At 47.6% G+C, this 19,394-nt stretch overlaps 1 long non-coding RNA gene across 1 annotated transcript; it reads left to right on the top strand.

Moving 5' to 3' along the window:
* The first annotated feature begins 377 nt into the window (after positions 1-377).
* LOC117184423 (uncharacterized) lies at positions 378-1,083 on the top strand. Its single transcript, XR_004469751.1, has 2 exons — positions 378-841; positions 949-1,083. It is a non-coding gene; the product is annotated as an uncharacterized lncRNA (long non-coding RNA).
* The last annotated feature ends 18,311 nt before the right edge of the window (positions 1,084-19,394 follow it).

The raw sequence follows: 19,394 nt of genomic DNA, 5'->3' as shown, positions 1-19,394 counted from the left end.
AATCCTTCTTCAAAAGACAAAACACTCTTAAAGACACTTAGCATATCATATAATTAGCAGAACTTCCGCTATTTTACAGCCAACTCCCATACAAATACAGCAAGCCAGGAAGCCATTTCCGTGCTCGAACATGTTTGGCGCAGCGGATTTGCCGGTAACATCGTTGGTTGTCTTCCAACCCGAAGTCGGCCGAAGTCGGGTGCCTTAAGAACATGAGTCTGGATTTTCTGCAACATTACGTTTGATCAAACAGGCTAAGCGAACTCGAACCGCCGGGCCATGGAAAGGTATGGACAACAGGCAAAAATGGCCCAGCAACATTTCAAACACAACACGCACCTCACCTCACCGTGTTAGATCAACAAGTGATTGTTTACAAGCCCTGTAAGCAATCACAGTATGTTAAGCATTGAGGTGTATTTTACGTTGCATGCGTTAAATTCGCTGGCCCGGTTGGCCTGTTGTCCATACCCCTCTTTTTCCCCAGCAACACAGGTTTGCTGCCGAGCAACATTTCAAACGAGCAGCAACATTTGGCTTGAAAGAACGGCCTTGCCGCCCACAAATAGTTAGTACAAATGCTTAAATCGGTTGGGTCCACGCGCGTCGTTTGCCGCCTGCCGTTTGCCCGTTTTACGTATTTTTGATTCGTCGCGTCCCATCTTCCGCGCTTTTTCGGGCCCCGTGGTAAATACATGAATTGTTCAATTGTTTAAACATTTAAACAGAGCAGGACAGAGAGACCGGAGAGCAGGACCATCGTCGGCGTCAGCGTCCTATGTTTCCTTCTTTTTGGCGGCGTTCACGTGTTTTGTTTTTTCCTGCCGAGCCGCGTCTTTGCGTAGGTGTTTTTGCCTCTTTGCGTGTGTGTGTGTGTGCCGTGCCTGTGTGCGTCGGTGTGTGTTTTCTTTTTTTCTAAACAAATTCCAAGTGCATTTTTTTTACTAGTTCAGTGTTTTTTTTTCTCTTGAGGAGAAAAGGAAAAGGAGTTGTAGAGAAAGAAAAAAATATAACAAGTGGAAAGAAATATCCGAAAACCGGATTCAATAACAGAAGCAGCATCCACGAGAGGAGAGCAGGGCAGAGGATCAGCAGCAACAGAAGAAGAAGCGAAAAGAAAAAAAAGCAAGCGCACGCATAAGGCAGCGACGCGACGCCGCAGCCAGCAGAGTGCCCTGATCCTCTCAGCGCCGGAGCTGGTAGCACACTCTCTCTCTCTCTCGCGCGTTTTGTTAGACGCAGAACAGCGGAGCAGAACAGCAGCATCAGCAGAAGGTGAGTGCGAAACGGAGCATCCTGTTGCTCTCTCTGTTGTGCGCAGGCGTAGCGGTATGGCCAAATGCTCCACTGATCCCGATCCCCTTTCCCCCCGTCACTGTGTTTTCTGCGAGAATCAAGAGAGTGCGACAGAAACGCAGTTCAACTAAAAACAGCGACGGCGGCAGAGGATCTCCATTCTTGATATTGTTTTCTCTCTCGCTGTCGCTGCGCTGCATTCCCCGCCGTTGCATCGCTGCCTACCCTTTCGCTCTCGATGGGTATAAGGGCTGCTCTGCCGTTTGCTGGAATTCTGCCCGTCCACCGCTCTCTGCCTGGCCCCGACGCTCTAATTTCTTGTAAAGCAGTTGGTGCGACAGAGAGGGGACGATGCTGTGGTTGTAAGGGGCTCCGGCGATAGACAGAGTCGCGCAATCGATAGACAGAGAGCGCATATCGATAATCCGCTAATTGAATTAGCACCTGCCTCTTGCACCCCCCATGCTCAAACAGCGAAAACAAATTGGATTAATGAAAAAGAGAGACGGAAAGGCAGGGAGAGAGTGTGAGAGAGAGGGAGACAGGTAAAAACTAAATGGTAAAACGATGTACATACATATTTCTTATTAAAAAAAGAAAGGGCCAGCCAGAGAGGGAAGATATTGACTCGGAGAGGGAGAGGGAGAGGGAGGGAGATGCAGCTACAAAATGTTTATTTCATAATCGAAGAGTGTGAAGAGGAAGAAGTGCGAAGAGGGAGACGGAGTGGATGGGATGGCCACGACAAGACATGATAATAACGGTTTCACAAATTTGTTTTTTTCTGTCTGTGGAATTTGGCTTTTTTTGTGTGTTTATTTTCCTTTCGTTTGGTTTTTAGTCTTTTTTTATTGCGATGCATATTCCTTTCCTGTTCTACCGCCTGCTGTGACGAATCCTGCTTCAGCTTCCGTTACTCCTGTTTCTGATTAGAAACATCGACTGGAAGTCCGATTGCAGCCCTGATTTCAAAGAGAATCCGTCCATTCGAAAACCGATTGCCACCCAATGAAATCGATTATTCATCGCAAAGAGGCGCTGCAATTTCTTTTGTTTAATTAAACTTCTGTCTCGGCTAATTGCAAAATACGAGACCCGTCGACGGAGAGAAAGACCTATTAATATTACCTTTGTTTAATTTCGATTCTCCTTTCAATTTTAATTTCGATTTGCATTTGAATGAATGATTGAATGATATCTCAATTGTTTGCCGCAGAGTGCAGAAGCAGGAGGCGAAACTGTGTGCAAATCGTGTGCGGCCCAGCCCTTGGGGGTATCTTCTGGGATCCCTCTCCCTCTCTCTCTCTCTCTCTTATAATATGATCCCATCCACTAATTAAAATAGCCCGCAGAAAAAAAACAAACAATTTGTGATGTATTTTTGATTTGATTCCCTCGTTCCTCCCTCCCGAAAGGGCTCAAATAATTGGATTATGATTATGATATTCGCATGATATTCGATATACATATATATCGTACGGCAGCTGTCGTTAATGAGCTCCTCCCTCCCTCCCCCTCCCTCGCACTCTCTCCGAATGGAGCCCCCTTCTCGCATTTCACTCGAAAAAAAGTTTTGGGTAAATGGTTGAATGGATGGATAGATTGTTGAATGAATGGATTCGTGTCATATCCGCAAAATGAATTGGCATTCGTCTGACGCGTCCGTCTGTTGCAGAGTCGCGTAATTGGAGGCAGATTGGAGAGGGGGAAGTGGCGGATAGGAATGGATAGGGCAAAACGGTTTCGGTTTCGGTTTCAGTTTCGGTCTGGTTGTATCCGCAAAATCAACACATTTTCAACCCGGGGAGGGGCGTTCGGTGTCTGTCAATGGGTCAATTGGGGTGCCACCTTTCCCAGCGATTAGCCGGGATTAGTCGATGAAAAGAAATGATTATTCGTGGAATAAAGTTTGTTTATTAACCAATAAAAAGATAAATTCAATCGGTCTTGTTCCGTGTTTCATTGTTACAATGCAGAATACAATTTTCGATCGATATAAAGATCTGTCTTTCCTTTGATCGGGACTTTAATAATGGAGGAATCAAATCGATTAATGATTAAACCATTTATATGGATAAAACGAGGGGGAACGTTGTGAGTTGCTGCGGACACCGCAACTCTACAGTTATACCCGATACTAAGTCAGTATGGCTCTCCTCCGGCAGATGGCGCTAATATTAAGCGACCCGACAAAGAGTGTGTGCGAGAGAGACAGAAAATCAGTCTGAGCGTGACATCGGGCGCTGCGTAGCCAGTGCAAATTGGTTTGTTCCTTTTGGCTATAAAAATGACCTGATCTGATCCAAATTCAGCAACCGGATAGATATGGTCGTTATCTATGATTCTGCGTTTTTAGTTTTCTCAAATCTGCAATATTGTGGATGCCACAGATTTTCGCCCTTTGTGGGAGCGGAAGTGGGCGGGGCAAAGTTTTGAAATATTTTTGTAGCAGTGACATATCACAGAAGTCTGGATCCAAAACATCGTTGCTCTAGCTCTTATAGTCTTTGAGCATTACGCGCTGAAGGGGACGGACAGACGGACAGACGGACGGACGGACAGACAGACATGGCTCAATCGACTCGGCTATTGATGCTGATCAAGAATATATATACTTTATAGGGTCGGAAACGATTGCTTCTGGACGTTACACACATCCACTTTCACCACAAATCTAATATACCCCAATACCTATTTTGAGTATCGGGTAAAAAAATATACATATATTGATCAATTTCTTATATATAGTTGGTCGACTTATCGGCTATTGAGTGTTTTCCATGTATCAAATGTTAAATTAATATTAACGATAATTGTGGGGTTCCTTGGGATATGTGATCGATGCGAATGGCAATAATATGTCTATCAACAATATATCCCGGAATAATCAGTACAAGGATCAAAAACGTATCGATTATGCCATGTAATGATTTTAAAATTCGTTTGTAAAATATTAATCGATGGGATTCGATTATTAAGTGTTTTTTTTTCTTAATTCCATTAAATATCTTTAATAGATTCGATATATATTGATTATCGATTACATTTTAATCGAAAAGTCGATGAATAGATTGGATATGCATCGATTAATTCGTGTTTTCTTTAGAATTTCTAGAAAATTCAGTGATATGTACAGTAATCACGTTTGATTTAGAGGCACGAGCGTCCAAGACTTTTCGCAATTTCCCCAAGACTTTTCCTTTCTTTTTGAAGATTCCTGGAAATCTTCTTCTCTTCGGCAGTTAGGCCTATCCAAAGAGTTCTAACCCTTGCACTTACATATGCAAGAAATCAATCAAAACCAGCAAGGCGTGACAAAAGCCTTATCAAGTCCTTTAAAATTTATAAATAGAACCAGACCAAAAATGCCCATCCAGCAAAAATTGCAGAATAGAATTGAATAAAGACGGTTTCCCACATTAATTTTTTTTAATTTAAATATTTGGCATCCATACCTTCGAAAAACTTCCATCTATTTTATAAAAAACTGGCACGATACCTATGTATGTGTGTACATATTATTTTGACCAGTAGTGTATATCTATAATCGATAATGTAGATCGGATTATTATCGATTATTGAGTTTTGTGTGAAATATTAAATCGCGGATTTGAATCGCTCTCTCTTGTGTGGGTTCTGTCTGAATGAGAGGAGAAACCCCTTATTGGGTCCCCGATTAATCCTCATCCTGGTGGATCTTCTGGGATCAGCAGCCTCCAAGGCCCCGAACTGTGGATGGATGCCGGGTGCCACCTAATTTATCTGCATGCCATTGATCTTAGCCTTGCCCCCAGCTGCTAAAAATTGTATCACTCCTCTGCATAAAGCATAAGCATGCACTTCTGCCACGGACTACAGTAGCGTGGGGCAGCGGCTATTGCTTCTGGGGCTTGCAGCATGCGGATTGGGAAGACTTGCATGCACCGGATGTGCAGCATGAAATTTGTTTACCTCGTTACCGAAGATGTGATACACTCTGTGCTACCCCAGAAACGGGGGAAGGACCTCCAGAAAAGACCGGGAGAGTGTACTATTGAAGATTGTCTTTCCGTTCAATTTGTTTTACTTTGATTTCACTGCTGTTTGTCATACAGCCTTCTGTTTCACTTTCTGACTGGATTAATTAGTAACTTATCGACTTATCGATAGCATCATTGATCGATAACAGTGCTGCGAATGCCACACAATACTCTGCAGTGGAAGAATTCTTCTGTAATCATCGATTTCAAGTGAGTTCCCATCGCTTAATGCCTGTCGATAGACCTTAGAAACTATTGCTATAGTATTTCGCGTTTGTGGTGTGTCCTCCTCCAAAAGACAGAATTCCAAACTTCATTTTAACCAGTGTTCTGCAACGTGGCATGCAACACCGCAGTGGATGTTATTTTGATTGATTTATCGACTAATAATTTATCTATTTATCGATTACCGTTTTCTATCGCCTTTTTAATCATCGCTCAATTTAATGTTTTCGGAGAGCTGTTGCTGCTGCCTTTGCGTGTGGCATGCCCCTTGGTATTGGCATTCGCATTCGTATTCGCCGCAGAGCCCGTTTTCAGTTCTATATTTAAGTTGCATGCCCCAGACACCGCTTCGCTGAGGGGAAGGGTTGCGCGCTGTTGCTCTGCCACTTTTCACATCGTGCCACACGAAATGTCTGCTGAGGCAGCAGCAGCAGAAAAGAGGCTAAATATAAAATAATTTCCAAACCAAAACGAGCGAAAACCCACTCGCGACAGAAGACAATCGAGAAGAATGTCGAGGCACAAAGCGGCACAAGACGAAAAGATGCCAAAAAACAAAAGCAAAAAAAAAACCAAAAACAAAACGAATAGGGACAAAAGAAACAGAGTGCGCAGGGCAGGGGGAGGAGCGAAAGAGGGAAAAGGGGAAAAGAGTTTCCACATTCGAGTATTTCTTGGGACCTTCGAGTCTTGTGGGAGACCCACAGGGCATCCGAAAAGGCTGTCTATCCTCCACAGCTCGAGATCGATGATTCATTCTGTCTTTTGAAGATTCCAGTCCTCAATCAATGATGAAACCGGCTGCCACAACAAGAGCATTTCTTCAGCAGGGTTCCACAGGGTATATCCTGGCTCGAACCCTCTTTTGGTTGGTCTCATGCCCCAATCTGTGTGCGACGCTGCTCAACGATGGATCTGTGGATGGAGCAGCCACTCAGTCAGCGGATGGAGTTTTCTGTGGGAACTAGAATCGAAAACTGAAGCTGAAGCTCAGACATAAAAGACCTTGGGGCGCGGTGATCACACAGTGGCCCCACTGCCACCCACTGCCACCCACTGCTGCAATTTTGAGCCAACACGACAGATCTTTGCAAAAACATGGGTTTATATTTTAAGGAATATTCAAGGAACAACTTATTGAGAAAAGATTAAAGGAAAACTAAATGATTAAAGAATCAAGAGGAAAACTCTGAAGGAATCCAAGAGAGCTTTTAAATATTCTAGATACCACATGCTCGTATGAATGCTTCCATCCAGGTTACAGGTCCTTACAGGATGCCTTTGAAGCACGTTGGGATGAGAGGCAGATTTTCGGGAGGCAGATCTTTGGGGCACACAAATCCTTAGGAGCAATCTTTTGGGCTCCATTTTCACGCGTCTCTTAGTGGGGGAAATCATGCAAATTGTGTTGTGCCACACATTGGTGCAACACGTGTGTCGTCTGCCACCCCGCAGCCCCGGACAAAAGTCCGCCGTGTCGAGTGCACTCCCGCCGCTTGCTTCGCATTTGGCTTCCCAAGAAGTGCCCCACCCCCAGAGATACCCCACAAGTGGTTGCAAGCGGTATATTGGTGGCATGAACAAAGCAATTTCCATTGAAATACCCAATCAATGATCGACTATAGGGTATTCCCGTGGTCGACTTCACTCCCATCTGGTCCACCCTTGTGGCATGGCATGCCCCCCCCCCCATCCCCATTCCCCCCTCCCTCTGGAGGGGTTGTGTTTTTTTCATCGTGTAATTAAAATAATAATGCGGTGTTTCAGTGCGCGATTTCGGGCTTCGCCTTCGGAGTTTTGCGGCTGCAGCATTTCGGAGAGCGAAAAGCGGAGGCGGAGGCTGTGTGTGTGCGTCTCGAGTGGGCGTGGAGTGTGTGGTGTGGAGTGCACTGCACCGCCGTGGGGCACGGCAGGTGGAAGGAGTGGAGGTGTGAATAATTTGGTGCCACAAAAATTGTGTGTGCGCTTCGCACTCCGCACTCCGCACCGCCCTTCAGATGCTTCGCTCGCCAATTGTTTGTTGGGTTTTTCTTGTAATAGAAAACTGGCGAGGATGGGGGCGCAGGGCATGTGTTGCATAGTGACGGGAGGGGGCAGCAGAGGGGGTGTGCCACAGAGCGGGGTGGGCTGCACCGTGAGGCTTCGCCTTTGTTTATTCTGCTGCATTTGGAATTTGTTGACTTTTGTGGGTTTGCTTTTTGCATGCATATTTTATTTCGATGGCATTTTTGTGGATTTTTAACAAGAAATAGAGGAAGAGAGAGACAGAGACAGAGAGAGAGAGAGAGAGAGAGAGAACGAGATCGCGAGCAATGGGAGTGCAATATGGATCATGGATCATATCCGAAAGAATTCATCTTGATGGTCGAAAAGGTTCGATATATTATCGAACGATAACTAAATTAACTAAAATCGATGATGCATCGATTCCCTTTCGATACATTTATGAAAATGCAAACAAAACAACAAAAAACTCTGAAAATCTTTGATTTCCGCACTGCGGCTTCTTCCTCCAGAAATACCCGGAAGGGAAGTGGGAGAGAGGGCGAGCGATCCCTGTGAAAGAGAGCGAGAGAACGAATGCCTATGCATCGGCAGAAGAAGCGTGATAGAAGTATAGAGCGAGAGAGAGAGAGAGAGAGAGAGAGGGAGATAGAAGGAAGCAGAAGGCGCACAAGGCAGAATAAGCACCAACAACAAACAAGCAAAAGAAGAACCGGTTCCCTACGTCTTCTGCTGCTGCTGCTGCTGCTGCTGCTGCTGCTGCGTCTGCTGGCGAGATATTGCTGTTATTTTTATATGTGTTGTGAGTGTGTGCGTGTGTGTGTGTAGGTCTCGTATAGAAATTCCTGCTGCTGCTGTTTGTTCTTCGGCTGCGCTGCCGCCGAGTGAAGACTCTGTCGACGGCAACAGCGACAGCGACGCATGTGTTGTTTTTCCCCTAATGATGATTAACTGCTGCGCAACGATCATTAACGCCCCCTTCGTCGTGTGTGTGAGTGTCCGTCTTATGCGTGCGTGTTCGGGATCGGGTGCGTGTTCGGTCAGCCAAAGCCGAAGTCAAATGTTTGAAGACGAAGCGCAATGTTATGAATGGCATGGAGGGGGGGCGCACTAAGGAGGCCTGCTTAAATCTACGCTCTCACTCCCTCTCTCGTCATTCATTGGCATCAGAAAAGGGGGGCGCAAAGACAGAGAAGGAAGAGAAAAGCCACGAGAAACGAATGCATTTTCAGGGTCACGCGACCAGTGGCCGCCAACGAAAAGAAACGAAAAGAAAAGAAAGCTTCTGGTAAGAAATGGAAGAGGAGGAACAGGCAGAGAGAGAGAGAGAGAGAGAGATGTTCCATGCAACATGTTGCAAAGGAATCGATCTGTATGAGATGCATTAACAGATTCTATGCCATTTTGGAAGCCACTTATCTTCTGGGAATCTGGAGAAAGATGTCTGTTCAAAGTCTTCCCAGAGGATCCGTTGGGGGGCCTGCCTCGAATTTTCCCTGGACTTTTCTGCCGTTCATCTGCCCCCGGGGAGCCTTCTTTGAGGCCGGTTTTAAGAACCGGTTCCCCCCCCGCCCCCCCGCCCCCCCGCCACCCAGCCGAAAGCCCGAAAGAAGATAAACGAGGCATGGCCCCGAAGAGAGGTTTCCTTTCCTCTCTTTCTCTCTCTCTTGTTTATTAACGTGAAAATTCTTTGCCCCTTGTGCTGTTGCCCCGTTGCGTCTCCTGTGGCGGTGGATCCTAGCCCAGCGATTGAAGGCAAATTGCCAAAAAAGCTTTTTGCTTTTCCCCCATGGCCCCCGTGCGGTGCTGCTGCCACTCCCACTCCCACTCCCACTCCCGAAGGCTTGTCAACGGCACTGTGCCACAAGCCCTCTCCCGTGCCCGCCCCCCTCTCCCCGCTCCCCCTCTCTCGCGTTTATGCAAATGCACGTGAAAATATTCAAAATATTCGCTGCATTTTTTTGATGCCTGCAGCTTCTACGCTTGTGCCCCGTTTTTCTCCCCCTTTTCTCCCGTTTTTGCATTCAATTTTCACCGTGCCACGCCCCCGTGCCCGCTCCCGCTCCCGCTGGCATCAGCTAAGCCTCCAATTCTCATCGACATATTTCGATTATTGGCGAATACTTTTGCATCCATCTCGTATCCCCCGATGACGGGACTGCAGCGCTTGGAGCCGCTCCTATTTTGGGCTCCTAGAATTTGTCAACCCCTGCTGTCGCCCCCTCCGCCCCTTGGGCAGCGCTGGGTGCCACGACTAGAGGGATACCCAGGATCTGCCACTGCTTGTATCCTAATGGATTGTGGGGCAGGGACTGGGAGATGGAGATGGAGGGGGAGGGGGAGGCGAAGACTGCCGCAAATATAGCGTGAATATTCCCTCGACAACACACAGCAGCGAATGGCAAGCTGCAGCTGGAGAGCTCATGCCTCATTTAGTTGCAGCAGCACAGAGGCATCGATAGAGATGGGGCAAGCGCACTCGAAGTGGAAGGAAGAGGCGGCAGAAGCAGTACACGGGGAGAAAAAAACCGCGGAGAAGCTAGGGACAGAGAGAGAGAGAGAGAGAGAGAGTGAGTGGGAGATGCCCCGCGAGAGGGGGTGGGGTTGGGGGTGCGGGAGTGGAACCGAGGCGCTGCAACCTTTTTTGTGCAATGAAGCAAAACCGTTTTGAAGAGCGCGACTCTGCCTCCCCCTCTTCTTCGGCCTCTCCTTTTCCTTTTCCTTCTCCTTTTTCCCTTCATTTTCGTTTCGGTTTTTCTTTTTCTTTGGAACACAAAAATATGACCATCCCACACCTGACCCCCGTCTGCCGCACCCACTGCACCCACAATGTGGCTTCGACTCTCCCTCCCTCTCCCTCCCTCTCTCCCTGTCGTGTCTTTTTCGTCTCTCTTTCGTCTCTCGAGTTTCTCGAATGAAAATTGCATGAACCCATCGATTGGCGGTTATAAAATTTCATGATTTCCTTAGTATTTTCCCACCTTCCATCTCTCGCCTGCCGCTCCCCTTGCCACATTCCAGCGCTCGTTCCGTGGCGATCCCAGGGTCTGGCTTCCAGACAATCGATCGTCTCTCTTTCTTTCGATGAAAATTGTCATCGGCGAGGGGGAGGAGAAGTGGACGAGGGAGTGGAGGATGAGTGTGCGACGATCGGGCTTATGCAATGAAGTGGGGACCCCCCCCCCACCAAGTGGAGAGGCAGAAAGTGGGGAAGAGGTGGGGGGGAATGGAGTATGGTGGGAGTATCCCAAAGATACTCTGGAGAGAGAGTGAGAGGGAATCGTGGCAGGATTCTCTGCAGAAAGATACAAATGTAAATATGTATCTCGAAGATCGTTTCTCCTCATCGCTTGAGCGCATCTTCTGCCCGGAGAAGACCCAGCCCTGACCTGAGAGCCCAGCCAACCGATTGGCTGGGCCCGGTCCGCCGCATGCCTGCCACACACGTGCCCCACAACAGATGCGTTTGCCGCTTAATTACCAAGCCGAGAGCCACGAAAATGAGTGGTCTGGTCCGAAAGGCCAAATGGTCAGCGACCCATAAAACGAAATCTTTCGTTTGTTTTCGGACATAATTTATGCACTCGCGATACATTTGTGAATATGTTTATTCATATCTGTCTTCGCGCCGCACTCTTCGCGCCCATTCGTATCTCTCGGATGTCGCAGTATCTCTGGGATGTGGCAATGTGCGAGTCTTGGGCTCCGCTTTGGCTCTAGTTTTTTGAAGGCACGAAATTTTCGTTTGGTCTTCGGTTCTCCGTTTTTATTGTCTTTTTGCGGGGGAGGTGCGGAATGGGTGGCTTTTCGCCACCCCATCGTTGCACAATTCACAACGATACCCTGTAACGATAACTGAACTATCGATGAGCAAAGAGGGGAGCATCGCGATAGCCTAAAGTGTTGCAAGTGACAAAATCTTTAGCTGAAAAGTGGAGATTGAAACACAAAACTGATCACCAATCGAATTTTCGATAGTTATCGATAACAAGTGAATAAGGCACTGCAAATAGTTTTGTGTGGGTGAATGTAGAGATTGCACCGATTTACCGATTCTCCGACTTATCGATAACCAATGTAAAAGTTATCGATATCGATAACCAAAACGAATGGCCTTGTAGCTCCTATACAGAGACGGACAGACGGCTAGATCGAATCGTCTTTAGATGCTGGGCGTCTCTATGGGGTCGGAAATGCCTTGAATACAGGGTGTATTCAAATGGTGTGTTGTAGGGTATCCAATGCTTCTTTCTTGTCCCCTTTTTGTGACATTCGCTCTGTCCATCCACTCTTCCTTCCGTGCCTCCGTGCCTCCGTGCCTCCGTCCATCCATCATCTTTTGCGCTCACTTTAACGTTTCAGCAGCAAACAAATTTGGCAGAAAACTTTTACTTTTCATTGCACATAATGCGGCACGAAGAGGAGTGGAGGGCAGCAAGGGGCACCTGGGGGGCGGGACTGTGGCACGAACGAGCTCCGAACGCAAAACGTTTAATTTGCAACCAACAATGGGTGCCCCTGCCCCTGCCCCGCCCCCTGCCTCGTGCCTCTCGTTTGTCAGTTCGATTTTTGGCCAAATGCTAAATGTAAACAGAAAATCAAAACCGCAACAGGCGTCCCCTGCCCCTTGTCCTGCCGCTGCTGCCACAATCCTTTGCCTCCTGCCATACGGCCCAGAGTTTGTGGCAAGACGAAACAACAACAACAACAACAACAACAACGGATTTATGGCCCAAACAAACAACTTTTGGCACTCCTTTGCCACAGAGTCGAATCCTCCTCCGACGCTGCCTCTGATCCTCCCCCCACAGCCCTCACAGCCACCCGCTGCACCTTAGAAAAATGTCAAAAGCGACAAGCGGCAGAGGAAGAAGAGCGTGGGGAGAGAGAGCGAGACGCGAGACGGGAGACGGGAGACGAGAGACGAGACGGAGGAGGTGGCATGTGGCAGCAGACAGAAGGCTCGACACAAATGCAATCTGCTCCTTTGGTGGGGGGGTGGGACGTTTCTCCCAAGCGGTAATCGATCACATATTCAAGCCGATAGACTTCGATTGGAGTCGATAACCAACGAGAATGGATATCGAAATTGATCTGTGACTGAAAAGTAGAGATTGAAGGGGAGTGGAAAATCCACCTTAATCCTGAAAGTGAGCGCTATTGATATTCGATTTTGCAATGGTTAAATTATCGATATCGATATGCAAAATGGGAGGCAATCGAAATCGAATTGTGACTGAAAGAAGAGATCGAGCGATCGATAAAAGCTGAAACCAAAATATTTATCGATCTAAATATATCGATTATAAAAATAATCATTTGCATCTGCCGCCCCCCCCCCCCCCCGTCTTGTGGCATTCTAAGGAGCACCCTCTCTCCCCCTCCATCCCCACCGCTCCACCTCTTTTTCCTCTCTCTCTCTGTCTCTATCTCACTTTTTCATCTCTTTTCATCTCTTTTCATCTCTTTTCATCTCTTTTCACCTCTTTTCCAACATATTTATGCTGCAACAAACATTTAAGCGGCTTATCAACGCAGAGGGGCAGGGAGGGGGGCAGAGAGAGAGAGAGAGAGAGAGGGTCAATGGGGCATGGGCCAGGGGCCAGGGGCCACAGACCGCAGGCGTCAGGCGTCAAATGGTGGAAGGATTTCGGATTTTGGATTCGAATGCGGATTGGGGCTCAGCTGGGGTCAGCTCCGGGGTCCTTCGCCCTCGCCCTCGCCCTCGCCCTCGGTCCCCTGCTGCCCCGCGGAAGGACAGACCCGACACACTTTCAACATTAATTTGTTGTGTGTGTGTTTTATGTTTGTTTTCTGCCTTTTCTGCCACAAAACATGTGTCCCCCCAGAGTCCTCCTGCCTCCTGCCTCCTGCCTCCTGCCTCCTGCCTGCTGGCCCCTCTCTCTCCTTCTGTGCTCCTCCAGGAGGTATATTTTATGAATAATTTGCATTTGCTGGACACTGGGACACACTTCTGTCAGGAGTCGTCTGTGGGGCCCCCCAAGGGGGATTCCGATTGAGCGGGGAATTTGGCTTCGGCTTTCGAGATTTGTCGCCTTTTTTGATAAATCGCCAAGGAAGAAGAAATGCTGCTTTTTTCCTGTATTTTTTGTCATTTATTACATGCCACCCCACTGCCACGCCCCCCTCCATACACACACACACAGGCGGAAGGCGACAGGCGACAGAGAGAACCGGTTTGTGCCTCCAAGAGGCGAGAGAGCTGTCTGCCCCAATCCATCCATCCATCAGTTGGGGGCTTGCGTTTCCGTTTTCTTGGTTTCTGGAACTGGTTTCGCGGGTTCTTTGGATTCTGGAAAAACCTGAAGCAAAAGCCTGCGCCCCATGCGCCATGCCCCATGCCCCATGTCCCATGCCCCATGCCACATAGATCTGTGCTCCACATTTGAGAGGCCGATAATTACAGAGAGGGCGAAATGCCCATAGATCCATAAATCGAATGATAATCCATAAGAATTGAGAATGGCACAAAGGCCTGCCTTCTGGCATCTACTCCACCCATCAAAGATACTCTTTCGGCAGATACAAGATGCACACAAGTATCTTTTTGGTTTTTGGGTTGGAAACGAGGAATATCTGTGGAGAGCCAGTAGAGGGGCAGCCCCTCTTCTGGTGGCTCTGCAGGGAGACTGATGGGGAGATCTCCAAGGAGGGAGCGGGGTGAATGCCCCAAATCGAAGGATAGGGTATCCAATGGTGTCGCTGGGCCAGCAAATATTTCGATTTCCTTTGTTTTCTGGACACACGCACGCCTTTCCCCACTCCGATTGTGTCTATCTGGCACTGCCACTTGGGCCATGAATCTCCCATTGGAACCATTGAATAATTTCCATTCTTTTCGTTCTGTTTGTCCTTCTTTGCCCTCCTCCTCTTCTTGCCTGCGTCCTTAAACGATTACGAAGGGCCATAATAAATAAATGTTTTGGCAATGAGACCCACTCTCTCACACCCTCCCCTCAGACCATCCCCTCAGACCCTTCCCTCACACACACACACACACACACACACACAATCGCCCCGTGGGGCCAAAGTCAAGGCCAAGGAAATATTATTGAAAATGTAAATGAAAAATTCTGCCACACACACACACACACACACATGTGTATGTGGGTCCTAGGGCAAGGCCACACGACCTTTTCTTCAACCCCACCCCCTACCCCTTGGAGACCTCCCCGAAACGGAAGGCGGAACGGAAGGACTCAAAAGATAAACAGCCTCCGATTGCGATTCTCTGTTTTTTATAGAACGGGCGTGGAGATGTGTGTGCGGGGGGGGGGGGGGGGATATGTGTGCGGGGGAGGGGGGATGTATGTGCCTGTAATTGCATAAGTAAAGAGTCGGCGGGGGACGCGGAGCGAAGACTAGGAAGGAATCACATCAGGGAGTACATTTTTTTCATATTTTTTATTGAGTTTCAGGATTTTAGGGGATTCATGCACCGCCGAGGGGCGGGATAAAGAAGCCAACCAGGGGGGGGATAGCGGTAATGTTTTACAAGAAAAGCAGGGCGGAACGGGAGGACAAATGAGGGGCAAGGAATGCAGAATGCAGAATGCAGAATGCAGTACAAATCTGGGCCTTGGAGTCTTGAGAAGGGTTTACCAGCTCGCATTTCGGTGGTCAAGGGTCTCTTAATAGATATTTAGCGAAAAGAATAACGAGATTTGCTACACCCAGAGAAAAAAGGCACGATTCACCCAGATTTAAAAATCTGAAAAATTTATTTGCACCGAGTCTGAAGAAAGAAAGTGCTTTCCCTTACACTTGACCATTGATTTCGTATTTAAATAAAATATAACCCACAAATTGAGGTAATTTTATTTATATTCTTTGTATGTAAAACCCGAATATTTACTCTATTTTATCCGATTGTTCGGATGGGATGAATGGCATCCCATGAATCAATGCATGAATAGTGGAATCGGAGGTTTCTTTTGCATTGAACACACGATAGATCGATGGATAATGGTCTCAGATGGGAGATTTTTGGTCTGGATGCTCCAGGAAATAGAAACAGAAGGGAAAGATATCTGTTGCGTGCGAATGTCCCACTTCTATGGGAAGAACTAAAGATGGAATCCTGGGGACTCTGCCACATTTGGAGATCACTTTTGTGTGGCTTTTGTGGCCAATGGCCACTGAACTCCCGTCTATTGATACCGTATGTATGTGTCTCTGGAAATTACCGACTCCCACTTCAATTAAGAGAATCCCCCATTTCCATTTCCCCTTTCCCTCTGCCGTTCCATGGAAATTGCAGTTTCAATTGCAGTCCCCGCATATCGCTATCGCTTGTGCACCATTCTGCTGAACGTTGAATGTTGAATGTTGAATGTTGAATGCCTCATCATTAATTAAACACTTAATTAAAACTGCAGCAAATGTCGAACCCACACATGTGGTAGCACCAAAGTGAGACGCCAGCAGGCAGGGGGGGGGGGGGGGGGCAGCGGCAGCCATCACAGGGCATTGAAAATTAATTAGATGTCATCGCTTTCAACAGAGCTTCCCCCCTTCGCCGCCCCCCGCCGAAAAACAATCGACTGAATGAACACTGGAGGGAAATAGATTTTCCCCCAACCGAAAAATTAAAAAAAAACCCACAAAAACAGCAATCGACAAAACGAGAAACGAGAAACCCGAACGCCCCACCGCCCTACCAAACGCCCCCCCCGAAGGCCCCACCGAAGGCCCCGCCCGCCCGATGATAATCGTGTTAATAATCATTTGAAATTAACGCAAAAAACTTTCCATTTTTCAATGCGATTTTCCACGCAACAAGAAGAGAAAATGGCGCGCACGGAGGGGCAGGGAACGGGGTAGATGGTGGCATCATGATATAGGGATCATCATCATCATATACCGCGCTATATGTGTGTACATGAGGACGTATCTATACAACAATGGCTGGAGGGAGGGATAATGCTAATGAATGCAATTGAATGAAATCGTATGGAATGGAATGAACATGAAGTAGAACGTGGAATGTGTCTGAATCGGATGGGGAATGAGCGAACGATGATTGATACAAGGAACTAAAGGCAAAATAAACGGGATTGGAATGAAGTAGAACAATGGAATAAACGGATACTGCTTCGGAACGCTGGAATTGCAAGCGAACCAGCCTGGGGAATGGTGGAATGGAAAGCAATAAGGAATCGTGAGTGCAACGATGGATGATAGAATGACCCGGAAAGCGTATCCATATGGATTCGTGACACAGGATTTGATTTGACTGGAAATGCATATCAACGGAATGGATCGGTATCGAAATGGAACGAAATGAAAGCCTTCTTTCTGTGCTTCTGTGCTTCTGTGCTTCTGTGTCTGACCAAATGTGTAATGTTCCACTGAATAGCCAGATATCAACGTCCCCCCCTACCCCTTTTTGTTCCATTTCCAACGTTCTTCTGCTTATCTGTTTACTTTCCATCGTTCGGTTGTTCAACGCGTCTGTTTCGTATCTTTCCTTGTCCAATTCCATCGTTCCTACCGTACCGTTTCGCTATCAAAGGCCGACTGTGGTGTGAAATGAAAGCCTTTGCACGTGCCTCTGTGCCTGCTGTCCATTAAGGTGTTCCTCTGCGGAACGTGGCACCATTCAGGCGTTCCCCTGACCAAATGTGTAATGTGCCACTGAATAGCCATATATCAACGTTCCTCCCCCGGTTTTTGTTCCATTTCAAACGTTCTTCTGCTGATATATTTCTTTTCCATCGTTCGGTTGTTCAACGCGTCTGTTTCGTTTTATTCCTTGTTCGATTCCATCGTTCCCTCCGTACCGTTTCGCCATCAAAAGCCAATTAGGAGTGGGTGCTCCTGTGCTCTTGGAGTGCGAATTTTCGGAATTAATTTTCGCTGCTGCATTAGAAACACAACAAAAAACAAACAAACAAAAAATGAGAAAGGAAAACAGCGAAAAAATGAAAATGCAATTTTCACTTTTTCCAAAACACAATAAACAACCCACGAATGCGAAATGTGTGAAGTGGAGTGGAGACCCAGTGGAGGCCCAGTGGCTCCGCTGACTGACTGCCAGACCATGTATCTAGACATATGTATGTGCAGATACATCTCTGTCTGTGTGTGTGTGTGTGTGTGTGTGTGTGTGTGTATGGGATGCACGCTCTGCTAACAAACATTGCGCACACATAGAAAAAACAAAAAATAAAAATGAAAAGTCTCTCCCACCGCCACCGCCATCGCCATCGCCATCGCCATCGCCATCTCCATCTCTGTGTGAAAATTGTGAAAAGCGTATTTGGAGCAGAAAATCTAATGTCTGGGCCTCCACGCCTCCCGCCTCCCGCCTACCGCCCCTTCTCTCTTTTTTTTCGACTAGGATTTTTTTCGGGGCCGCATTTCGTTGCGCCGAGATAAGATTTCCCCATTCGTAGAATGATAAGATTTCGTCTGGAAATAGGCCTCTCAGCTGTCGCAGAAGCCCAAGGCCACGGGTTACCAGATGCCAGCGGATTAACGTGTGTCAGTATTTCCTGCAATGGATCCATCTTTGCTGCGGAGAGATCGCTTCCATCGCATTTCCAACGGAAAAATCCGCAGACGATAAGCAAAAACACCCGAGATACCTCTTATCTTTTGGGCCATCCATCCAGCGCGTCGTCTGGCGATTAGGGAGCCCCTAACATAACGTTCTGCGACCATGTTCCGCGATAAGCCGCGGCCCCACCCGCCCAGGGAGGTGTTTCTTGTAGTTCTTTGATTTTTTAGGAGGGGTGTCGGATTGATTCGCGATTCCCCTCCAGTGGGCGGGAGGTGGTCTATCTGTTCTTTTAATGGTATCGATAATAACTATTGTTGTTCTTGCAGATCGGTGGGAGAACGAGCGAATCGGGCCCATTATCGAGGAACAGCAACCGGAGTCGTGTTGTGCACAAACTAATTGCAAGTAAGCCATCAACCACTGTAATTTCTAAATCTATGTATATGTAACCCAGACGACATCGTCTGCGGCCGAGAAGGGGCCAACACCCCACCCCCCAAGAAAAGAGGCAACAACGGGCGCACATTCGATTCGATGTAAATCAGAGAGAGAAAAACACACGACAGCCAAGGCGATGGGCGCAATGGGCGCAATGGGCGACAGCTACAAAGTCCAAGCGACTAGAAACCCCTGCAAAAAGTCGTCTAACTTGTCAGATCGCGTGCCAAGAAATAATAATGAAGCAAAATACGAGTATCGCGTGTATGTGTGTGTGTGTGTGTGTGTGTCGTGCAAAAACAACTGCGCCACAGCCCCACGAGAGGCAAGCAGTCAACACTTTATGCCACTAATAATCGTGGTACTCGCCCTCCCACTCCGCCCTCTCCTCCTTCGTCTGGCTCGCAGTCTTCTGTGTCATGCGCCTGCGTGCCGTCTAATTGGCACGGAATGAGACTCCAATCGGTGGCAAGGGTGTGCCACAGATGTACATTGCACTTTCCGTGGCCTTCTTAGTGTCCACAAGACACAGGGCCTAACCGGGCAGCAGCTAACAAACAGAGGGGCACTTCTGCAAGGTGCGTGGCACAGGGGAAGCAAATACAGAGGTATTTGGGAGCATCCTTTTGCGATTATTTCAAAGCTCCACACAGAACGATACATTTTCCTCCTAATTTTTTGTGGCATTTTGCAACTCTTTTCGCTCCTCAATCTTTCAGTCATTCAGCCATTCAACCATTCAATCGCTAACGAAGCCAATCGCTTAAGCCCTGTTCTCAAAAGTTTGGAGCTCTGCTCCAAAGGGAGACTGTATCTGTGTATCTGAGTATCTGTGTATCCGTGTATCCGTGTATCCGTGCTGCTATGTATCTGTATCTCAGCCTATT

This window comes from Drosophila pseudoobscura, chromosome X (genome assembly GCF_009870125.1).
Source record: "Drosophila pseudoobscura strain MV-25-SWS-2005 chromosome X, UCI_Dpse_MV25, whole genome shotgun sequence".
In the NCBI taxonomy this organism is placed as follows: Eukaryota; Metazoa; Arthropoda; class Insecta; order Diptera; family Drosophilidae; genus Drosophila; species Drosophila pseudoobscura.
The sequence above is the reverse complement of the archived record's forward strand: the minus strand, read 5'-3'. Positions and strand labels throughout refer to the sequence as shown.